The sequence below is a fragment of the Felis catus genome, chromosome D3, assembly GCF_018350175.1.
Source record: "Felis catus isolate Fca126 chromosome D3, F.catus_Fca126_mat1.0, whole genome shotgun sequence".
Lineage (NCBI taxonomy): Eukaryota > Metazoa > Chordata > Mammalia > Carnivora > Felidae > Felis > Felis catus.
The window spans coordinates 19,543,705-19,553,887 of record NC_058379.1 but is presented as its reverse complement, the minus strand read 5'-3'; the positions used below and the strand labels follow the sequence as shown (position 1 = coordinate 19,553,887).

The following is a 10,183-nucleotide window of genomic DNA, read 5'->3' as shown; positions in this document are numbered from 1 at the left end:
GACTGAGCCACCCAGGTGCCCTAGAACATATCTATTTATTTTTTATATTTGTTTATATTCATAAAGTATCTCTAGAAGGATATCCAGAAACTGAATATAAGTAGGTGCATTTGGGAAGAGGAACCATAGGAATGGATGTCTTCTGAAATTAAAATTCTGAAATAAAATTAAAACAAATAACCATAAGGGAATTATATGAATAACTTTATGCCAATGGTTTTTGAAAACATCAATGAAACAGCCACTTTCCTACAAAAATATGATTTATCAAAGATGACACAGAAAGAAGTAGAAATTCTGTCTGGGGGTGCCTGGCTGGCTCAGTCTGTAGAGCACGCAACTCTTGATCTGAGTAGTGAGTTCAAGCCCCATGTTGGGCATAGAGCCTACATTCAAAAAATTTGTCTAAATATAGAACCATTAAAGAAATGGAATGCTTAGTTTAAAATCAGCATCCTATCCTCCGAAAAGTCTCACAACAAACAAAACCAAAGAAAAATACCAGGCCTGGATAATTTTATAGGCAACCTCAGCAAACATTGCAAAGAACAGAAACATCCTCTTATACATAATCTTCCAGATAAAGAAGAAAACAGCAGTCGCCTCAACTCATTATGACTTTATTATAAATTAAATCCCAAACCAGCCATGGACAGTACAAGAAAGCAAAAGTAGGGGTATCGGGCAGCTCAGTGGGTTGGGCGTAGGTCTCTTGATTTCAGCTCCCAGGGTCGTAGGATCGAGCCCGTGTTGGGCTCTATGCTGAGCATGGACCCTGCTTAGGACTCGGCCCCTCTCCCCCGCCCGTGCTCTCTCTTTCTCCAAAATAGAAAATAAATAAAAAAAGAAAGCAAAAAGGGCAACATCATTTGTGGGCATAAATGCAAAAATGCTAAATATTAGTGAATAGTCCAGCAATGTATGAAAAATTTATCAAGTCCATTTTTCTTTTTCATGGGAAACTAACATGATGTAATAAAAATTTATTAACGTAGTTCAAGCAAAGGAAAAAATCTGTAAGATAATAGTGACCTAACAGAACTTCCTTAACTTGATAAAGATACTTAGCTACATGTTTTTGGTTGCTCACCTGTTTAGTGTCTGTGTCCCCTGCTGCACGGGGAGCGCCAGGAGGGCAGGGCTTGTGTTTTTATCACTACTGTCTACCTCATGCCTAGCACCGTCCTTGGTACACTGTAAATACGTGCTGCAGGAAAGGTGGACCTTTGAGCTGAGGTAAGGCTTTGGGACAAGAGAGCTCTACACTCATCACCCCACCGCGCCAAACGCAGCACCCAGGAGCATCTGCCATCCGGAGCTCTAGAGCAAAACCTGACCTGTCAGAACCACGTGCCGGAGTCTTTTTTTGTGGCTGGCCAGGTGAAAGGGCGCCTGCGCTACCCAGAGACCGGAGGGAGGTGAACGGAGTGGGCGGGGCCGTAGGCGCCTGCGCGGCGACGGGACGTGGGCGGAGCCTTAGGGCGCCTGCGCAATTGTCAGGCGCTGTGTGGGGCGGACCAGGGGCGGGCCGAGGGCGGGGGCCGCGAAGGAGGCAGGGCGGGCCGGGCGAACGGCGCCGCGGGGTTGGCTGCTGCCCTGAGGCCGGACTCAACGGATTCGGGCCGCGCCACCGGGTGAGCTCGCCGCCCGGCCCCATCCCGGAGCCAGCGAGCGAGCGAGGCGGCGCCGCGCGGTAAGAGCCGGGGCCGGGTTCCCTCAGTGTGCGCTGGCGGGCCTGTCCATCTCCTCAGCGCCGCCCGCGCGGCCAGGCCCAGGCGGCCCCGCAGACCCCAGCGGGCCCGCGCCTGCGCGGTCCCCTGCTGCCCCCCCCCCCCCAGCCCGTCCCGCGCCTGCGCTGTCCCCTTCCCGGGCACCTAGGCCGACCCCTGGGTCGGCGTCCACTCCTGTCTGTTATTGGGTCCCAGGTGGTTCTGCACCCCCGCACCCCAGTCCCCGCCTGCTGGTCCCTCTGAGGCGTCGGGCTGAACGTGACCCTCGCCGTTTCCTTTCCTCGCTCCCCAGGAGAGGCTGGGGCCGGCGCCCCATAGCTCTGGTCCCTTCTCCCGGCGGAGACAGCGCTGCCCGGGGCCTCGAGGACGCGGTCCTGGGAGCAGGGCTGCGGGCGCCGGACCCCGGGCCTCCTGAAGGCTCTGTTTCCGCCAGGGCACGCGCCCCCACCCTCGCCCGCGCCGATGGGAGGTCATCTTTATGCGAGCGGAATGTTCTTTTTTTCTTGAAACCTGGTTACTTGCATTAGGTTGGATATGAATCTGGTGTTTTGCCGAGGAATTCTGCATTTAACTCAGTCTGGTCATTGTATGGCATAACTGGTTATTTTTAAGACATACTTCATTGTTGAGCACCTCCCCTGGAGATGACTGGAAAATAAATCAGTTTCCACGTAGTTTCAGCCTGTTTACGAGACCAAGTAAGAATTCCTGTGATCATTCAAATGTAGAGATCCTTCATTTGTTAATGCCCTTGGTAATTTCCCGGCAGGTATGGGAGGGCCAGGAAAAATTCCTATAAATTCTCTGCAGTGTGTTGGTTACAGAGAAAAATATCGTAAGAAGAGCGTCTCAAGTCATTGATAATGTTTCCTAAGTTTACAACAGATTCAGGAAACTGAAAAATGTTGCAGAGCCCAAGAGCGTTTGCTGTCAGCCAGGAGGATGTATCTTGAGATGAAATCAGAGCTTTGTAGATATCAGTAGACATCAGCATAACACATGCAGTTATGAAATAGTCAAACAATACTGATAGGTATATCTGTAAGGAGCAGTAGGGTTATTGATTTGGGGAAAATTTTTTTGGTAAAGAAATAGCTAGCTGATCCAATAATTTATCTTCCTTCTTAAAAATGTCTCTTTCCCTCTTTTGATTTAGTGTGCACCAAGCAGAGCCTTTAAAGACTCAGCAACTTTAGGTAGCTGGAGAATGTTTCTTAATAGCTGTGTGTACTCTAGGTGTGTAGGGATTTTTCTTGACATTCATTTTCAGTAAGAAAGTGAATATTGTGCCATAGAAAAGCTTTAAACTTGCATTTTTAGGATGTATATCTACATTGTGTTGTCTTGAGATGGGGTTTCTGTGAAGCAGAGGTTCTCTTTATAATTGAGTTGAGACAGTACATCTTAATTTCAGATGACTCAGATGATAGTATATGGGTTCAAAATTACTACCAGGGTTGGGTTTTCACCTAAGACTTGCCATATAACCACATACATATTTAAATCACATGGCTAACTTGTACATAGTATTACATCAACTGTCCAGCTCAGTCGACGACTAGTCAGTGAGGGTGTCAGCAGGCTAGAGATAGAGATTCTCTTGGTTTTATGGCTTTGGGCAAGTCAGTTTTCCTTTCTGGACCTTCCTTTCCCTATTTGTAAAGTGTGGATGGGGGTGGAGTGGGTGAAGGAGGGGTGGAGGTGAAAGGAGCTTGAGTTCCCGTTTTTTGTTTTTGTTTTTAATGTTTATTGATTAGAGAGAGAGCGCGCGCAAGCAGGGCAGGGGCAGAGAGAGAGGGGGACAGAAGATCTGAAGCAGGCTCTGTGTGTTGACAGCAGAGAGCCTCATGCAGGGCTTGAACTCATGAGGAGATTATTATGTGAGCTGAAGGCAGACACTTAACTGACCAAGCCACGCAGGCGCCCAAGTTGCCAGTTTTAACATTTAATGTATCCTTGTCAATAGAGTCCTCTTTGGCTTTTGGTAGAACTGGGTCTTCTCTCCAGTTCCATGACATTGTTTGTGGTCCCTCCACAAGGACTGGGAGTTGGTGAGAACAAATCTTGGAGACTCTTGGTCAGACCCCTGAAATGGAGTGTTGAATGGGCCTTGGCATATTGAGAAAAACAAGGACAATATGGGAAATTTTTCATTAAATTTATTCAATTAAAGGATTGCCCTTTTTAAAAAAAAATTTTTTTTTAACGTTTATTTATTTTTGAGACAGAGAGAGACAGAGCATGAATGGGGGAGGGGCAGAGAGAGAGGGAGACACAGAATCGGAAGCAGGCTCCAGGCTCTGAGCCCAGAGCCCGGCGCGGGGCTCGAACTCACGGACTGTGAGATTGTAACCTGAGTTGAAGTCGGACGCCCAACCGACTGAGCCACCCAGGTGCCCCAGGATTGCCCTTTCTAAAAAAATATATGTCATTTTCTTGGTGTTAAAAATTAAACATCTTTTATGAAATGATGGTGCTGGCAAATGGTGGTATATGGTGATTGTAAATGGCAAATACAGGCTGGTTATCTTATCACAATAATATATTTTTAGATATAAAGAGAGCCTAGAAACTATTGTTTTGCTATTGTTAGGGAGTTCAGGGAAAATTTCCTGGGGCTTTTGGTGCTAAGAAAATTAAAATAAAGGTTATTTTTTAAAGGTAAATATGAGTTTACTTCGTGGTCATCTGTCCAAATACACAGGCAACTGAGAAGGCTTTGTTACATTTGCTTGATATTAAAGATGTTACTATTCTGATTATTCTTTCCTACTGGATATAAGTGTCAGGATATTTTGTGTGTGTGTGTGCTTGTGCCAACAAAATAAGCCTAGGCAGGGAAATTCCTCCTGGTAGTTGGAATTGTTAGTGGTGAATAGACTAGCTGCCGAGGTAAAGAACCCCCATGGGGTTTCTCTGTTAGCTCAGAAATCTTTTAGTATGTGACTTTAGAATTTTGCTGTGAAACAGCCTATCAAGAAATTAGGCTTATAGATTGAATTTCAGATATGCTGAAGCAAAGAAGTGGCTATGCTTTGTTCCAAAGTGAACGTAGCAGGGGCGCCTGGGTGGCTCATTCGGTTACATCCCACTTTGGCTCAGATTTTGACGTTTAAGCATCCGACTTAGGCTCAGATCATGATCTCACAACTGGTGAGTTCGAGCCCCACATCAGGCTCTGTACTGACAGCTCACAGCCTGGAGCCTGCCTCAGATTCTGTGTCTTCCCCTCTCTCTGGCCCTCCCCAGCTTGTGCTCTGTCTCTCAAAACTAATGTAGCAGATGATCTCTATATCTGCGAAGTCTTTATAAAATTCATCCTGGTCTGCTGTTAATAGGACTTAGAGTTAGTTATTGTAAATTTTTTTACTTACTTATTTTTGTACTCACAAAACTGTAATATATTAAAATGTATCATACATTAAAAAATTATTTTAACATTTGTTTATTATTGAGAGACAGAGACAGAGCATGAGCATGGGAGGGGCAGAGAGAGGAGGAGATACAGAATCCGAAGCAGGCTCCCAGCTCTGAGCTGTCAGCACAGAGCCCAATGTGGGGCTCAAACTCACAAACTGCAAGATCATGCCTGAGCTGAAGTTGGACGCTTAACCGACTGAGCCACCCAGGTGCTCCAAACATAGTTTTAAAAGTGTCTTTTTTTTTTTTTAAGTTTATTTATTTATTTTGAGAGAAAGCGCCTAAAAGCACGGGCACATGCAAGCGTGGGGGAAGGTCAGAGAGAGAGAGAGGGAGAATCCCAAGCAGGCTCAACACTGTCAGCGTAGAGCCTGACTTGGGGCTTGAATTCACAAACAGTGAGGTCATTACCTGAGCTGAAACCAAGAGTTAGATGCTCAACCAACTGAGCCAACCCAGGTGCCCCTCATTTTAAAAGTGTCTTGAATTAAAATTACAAACGCAGTTTAATTTTTCGTAATACTAACTTCTGTACTCTTCTCAGCTACCTGTAAAGTTCTCCATGTTCAAAACTTTAAAATTTTTTTTATTTTATTTATTTATTTATTTTAATGTTTATTTTTTTTGAGAGAGAGAGGTAGTGTCTGTGCATGGGGGAGGGTACTGACAGAGAGGAGTGAGAGGATTTGAAGTGGGATTTGCACTGACAGCAAAGAGCCCAATGCGGGGCTCGAAGTTACCAACCGTGAGACCATGACCTGAGCTGAAGTTGGATGCTTAACCGACTGAGCCACCCAGGTACCCCCCAAATTTTTATTTTAAGTAGGCTTCACGCCGAATGTGGGGCTTGAACTCATGACACTGAGATCAGGAGTCATGTGCTCCACCTATTGAGCCAGCCAGGTGCTCCATAAGTTCTCCATTTTCAAAGGATAATTTGGTAACCCCCAAAAGGAAATTTGTCCCCTAGAAAAGAGTGCAGATCTTGTTTACAGTGCTTTTCTTGATCGTTTGCCATGTCTTCAGTGTAGTTCTTTTCTGATTAAATCCAGAGGTTTGTTCCTGCCTCCATATTTCCAAAATATATCTGTTCATAGTCACTCCTCCCAACCCCACCCTCACCCCACCCCCAATTTTAAGGCCTTCAGTGGCTCCCACTATCTTCATAATTGGATTTACTAATCCTTAGCTTGGTATCTGTGACACCTCATCACCGGGGTCTGGCCTCCACTCTCATCCCTCTACTCCCCCTTTTTGGTGCTTCACTGAGTTTTGCTGAATAACTCTTGGTCCCTTAACTCTTTCCAGTCTCCATGTTTCCCTCTGCTGGAATGCTCTTTGCTCACTTCATCTGAATTATCTCCTTCAAACTCAGCTTAGATATTACCTTGCCTTGAAGGGATCTCTTGACCTATCTCCGGCATACTTGTCTAGTTCCTTGTCCAGGTAGGATTTGGTGGCCTGTGTTTTGTCTGTTTACTCCCTGAGCCAGTGACATCACAGTGCACAGCAGAGTGTGTGGTTTGACTGAAGGTTGTTACATCTGCTGGGTGTGTTATGTGCTAGGCATGTCAGCACTACCAAGAAAGTAGAGATCCCCTAGTCCCTGCCCTTTGGAGTTTTTCACTCCAGGTGTGCATGACCTCTCAGGCCCTGAGACACCTCCCATTGTACACACCAGTTTGCAGTCTATTTAATTGTATCTTGGTGTCTAATTCAAATCTTACTTCTTGAAGGAGGGGACTATCTCTAATATCTGTGTTGTAATCCAGAAACCAGGTGGGCATTAACTTCCTTCCTGGCTCTAGAGGGAATATGCATTTGTTGTATTTTGCTTCCCCCTTTCCCCTTGTATATATACCTTCACCTTGGTTGGTTTTTTGTTTTTGTTTTTGTTTTTGTTTTAATTTGATGTATTTGGGCAATCAAGGTTTAAGAAATCAAGATATTAAATTTCAAGTTTATCCATTGTGTGTGTAGCCTAGGGAAAACAAAAATGATAAAGGAAGGGCGCTTGGCTGGCTCAGTGGGGAGAGAGTGTGACTCTTGATCTCAGGGTTGTGAGTTTGAGCCCCATGTTGGACGTAGAGATTACTTAAAAATAAATCTTAAGAAAAAAATGATAAAAGCCCATAATGCAAAAAATCTGGCAGCATTGTTAAGATTTATAAAGAAGTATCTGTTAAAAATTAAAGGTGTCCTTTTCTTCCTCTCTCCCTTCTCATGTTCTTGGGAAAAATCCCAAGTCAGCCATTTTTCAGTCACACCTCTTCTACCGAGAATTCCCGAGGCAGTCCGTTGGAGCTGCTTGTTTTCCAGAACAGTCACAATTGCACTTTCTCCCAGGAGATGCCCCTTTTCTCCTACATAGAAGACAGCCAGTGTCCTGAGGCCCACTCCCTTCTTTGCCTGGAAGCTTCTTGTTATGGTTTGGTTTTATCCTACCAGGCTCAAGGATTCTTGAGCGGAAACTATTAAATTTTCTTCTTGTACACTTTTCTTTTTAAATATTAGTGGGTTTGGGCTAGTCTTAAATCTTTTCTCTCATGTTCTTTCTTGTTCTCCCTTTCTGGTCTGGTTTCTGCAAACTCCATTGAATCGTTACAGTTACCCAGGTTTGCGGTCTCTCCCCTGTTACAAATTACCTGCTGGACTCTGCAACCCGAGCTCCCTCATTTTTATTCTTTATGCTCCCCTCATTGTACGCTTATTCAGCCTGACTCAGTCCCCCCACGCAAGGCCTGCAGCCTTGTATTTTTTTAATCCTTCTTTGTTTTGTTTTTGTTTTTCTCTTTAAGTAGGCTTCATGCCTAGCGCAGAGCCCACTGTGGAGCCTGAACTCACAACCCTGAGATCAAGACCTGAGCTGAGATCCAGTCAGATGCTTAACGGACTGAGCCACCCAGGTGCCCCTGGTCTGTCTTTGTTTTTTTGTTTATCTCTTCCTTGCTTCAACTCTTGTCTCCCTCTCCCTCCCATACTTTATTCTTTAACATTCTTTATTATGTCATGTGTTCATTTGAACACAGGAATACCTGAGTGCATATATTCATTTGAATACCTGAATGATGTATTCATGTATTAATTTGCAAACATGTATTTTTTTTAAATATTTATTTATTTTTTGAGAGACAGAGCACAAATTGGGGAGGGGCAGAGAGAGGAGACACAGAATTCGAAGCAGGCTCCAAGGTGTCAGCACAGAGCCCGACGCGGGTCTTGAACTCACAAACTGTGAGATTGTGACCTGAGTCGAAGTCGGATGCTTAACCGACTGAGCCACCCAGATGCCCCATGTATATTTCTTTTAAAATAACAGGTTTATTGAGATAGAATTAATTCACCCTAAAGTTCACCCTTTTCAAAGTGTACACTTCAGTGGTTTTAAGTATATCCATAGAGTTGTGCATTGATCACCACTCTCTAATTTCAGAACATTTTCATCACCTCAGAAAGAAGCCTTGAACTTTTTTTTTTTTTTTTAGTATTTAGTTATTTTTGAGAGACAGAGACAGAGCATGTGGTGTCGGGGGAGGGACAGAGAGAGAGGGAGACTCAGAATCTGAAGCAGGCTCCAGGCTCTGAGCTGTCAGCACAGAGCCTGACCCTGGGCTCAAACCCATGAACCGTGAGATCGTGACCTGAGCTAAAGTCGGATGCTTAACCAACTGAGTCACCCAGGCACCCCAAGAAGCCTTGTTCTGATTAATAGTCCCCCATTCTCCCCATTCTCCCTTCCCTGCAGTCCCTGGAAATCCCAATCTACTTTCTGTCTTTATGGATTTGCCTATTCTGGATATTTCATATAAGTGGAATCATACAAATTGTGGTCATTTGTCTGCCTTCCTTCATTTAGTGTAATTTTTTTAAGGGTTGTTGATGTTGTAACATTTATTTACACTTTATTCCTTTTATGGCCAAACAATAGTTTATATTTTGTTGATGGACATTTGGGTTTTTTCCACTGACGATTATGAATAATGCTGCTGTGAACATTCATGTACAGGTTTCTTTGTGGATGAGTATTTTCAGTTCTCTTGCATATGTACTTCAGAGTGGAATCACTCGGTCATGTGGTAGCTATGCTAAAGTTTTTGAGGAACCACCAGTGATGCAGTTTTCCAAAAATGCATCATTTTACATTCCCACCAGCAGTGTATGAGGGTTTCAAGTTCTTCCCTTCTCATCAGCATTGGGTTTTTGGAGGATACTTTTAAAAAATAAATGGGATATTTTTGACACTTTTGCTTCTTGTTTTTTTTTTTTCTTTTTAATGTTTATCCACTTATTTTGAGAGACAACGAGCGAGCAGGGGAAGGGCATAGAGAAAGAGGGAGACAGAATCCTAAGCAGACTCCACACCTTCAGCACAGAGCCCGATGTGGGGCTCAAACGCATGAACAATGAGATCATGACCTTAGCCGAAATCGAGAGTTGGATGCTCAACCAACCGAACCACCCATGCTTCTTGTTTTCTTTGCTTAATACTTCTGGAAGGTCCATTAAATTAGCTGGTATTGGTTACCTGGGGGGCTCAGTTGGTTAAGCATCTGACTCTTGCTTCCGGCTCAGGTCATGATCTCATGGTTCATGAGTTTGAGCCCCGTGTAGGGCTCCATGCTGACGGTGTGGAGCCTGCTTGGGATTCTCTCTCTTTCCCTTTCTCTCTGCCCCTCTTTCTCTAAACAAACAAACAAACAAACAAACAAACAAACAAACTTAAAAAAATTAGCTGGTATCACTCTTACTCGTGATTAAAGACTTCCTAGTAATAATCCATAATAAAAATATATTAGTTTTTCAAGTCAGGAGATAATTATTTGTTTGTTTATTTTTCATTTTCTTTAATAAACTCTATGCCCAATGTGGGACTAAAACTCAAGACCCCAAGATCAAGTCACATACTCTACCAACTATGCTAGCCAGGTGCTCCATCAGTTCAGATATCTATTAAGTGGCTGTTAAGTGCCAGGCACTGTTCTAGGCTCTGGGGCAACAGCATTGAACAAACCAGCCAAACTCCCCTGCACTCT

General features: G+C 44.2%; 1 protein-coding gene across 2 annotated transcripts in view; it reads left to right on the top strand.

Moving 5' to 3' along the window:
* The first annotated feature begins 1,566 nt into the window (after nucleotides 1-1,566).
* The window catches only part of SPECC1L (sperm antigen with calponin homology and coiled-coil domains 1 like), a 140,579-nt gene continuing 131,962 nt past the window's right edge, over nucleotides 1,567-10,183 (top strand). Inside the window, exon 1 of one of the 2 annotated variants that reach the window (XM_023241547.2) lies at nucleotides 1,567-1,693. The gene's annotated coding sequence lies outside the window, so the exon portion shown is untranslated. Of the gene's footprint in view, nucleotides 1,694-8,004; nucleotides 8,066-10,183 lie in introns of those variants that run through there. The other variant, XM_006938626.5, reaches the window with a different exon arrangement.